We start from the raw sequence: 485 nt of genomic DNA, 5'->3' as shown, positions 1-485 counted from the left end.
ACCCCTAGTCCCGGCGGAGCGACGGGCGTCTTTTCCGATCAAGTTTTAAACCTGTTCAGTCTAACACCGAGCGCGTTTATTGAGGGGGGCGGACGGGGGGCGGACGGTGGCCGTCCAGATCTGTTGCTCACCACCTGCGGCAAAGCTGGTCAAGCACGTTGAGGGAAGCCCCACGTGTCCTTTTGCTAATCGCTGGCTGCCCTGCTTCTCACAGGAATTTGTAATTCTGGGCTCCCGTCTGTTTCAAGTTTGTTCATTGCAGGAGTCGAGAGAGTCCTACCCCGCCTAAGGGCACGCCCCCACTTGGAGGGGAACAAGTCTAAGGCGCGAAGAATTAAGAGGAAAACCGGCCAGCGTTCATTCATTCACCTATCCAGTTACAGGAAATGTTAGCTGGACCCTTGGAAAACTTGCACCCCAGGCAGCACTTTCATGGGTCAGGACAGTGGACTCCACCTTGGGAGCCACGAAGCCCCTCCCCTGAT

Source organism: Ovis canadensis, chromosome 1, assembly GCF_042477335.2.
Source record: "Ovis canadensis isolate MfBH-ARS-UI-01 breed Bighorn chromosome 1, ARS-UI_OviCan_v2, whole genome shotgun sequence".
NCBI classification, from domain to species: domain Eukaryota; kingdom Metazoa; phylum Chordata; class Mammalia; order Artiodactyla; family Bovidae; genus Ovis; species Ovis canadensis.
The sequence above is the reverse complement of the archived record's forward strand: the minus strand, read 5'-3'. Positions refer to the sequence as shown.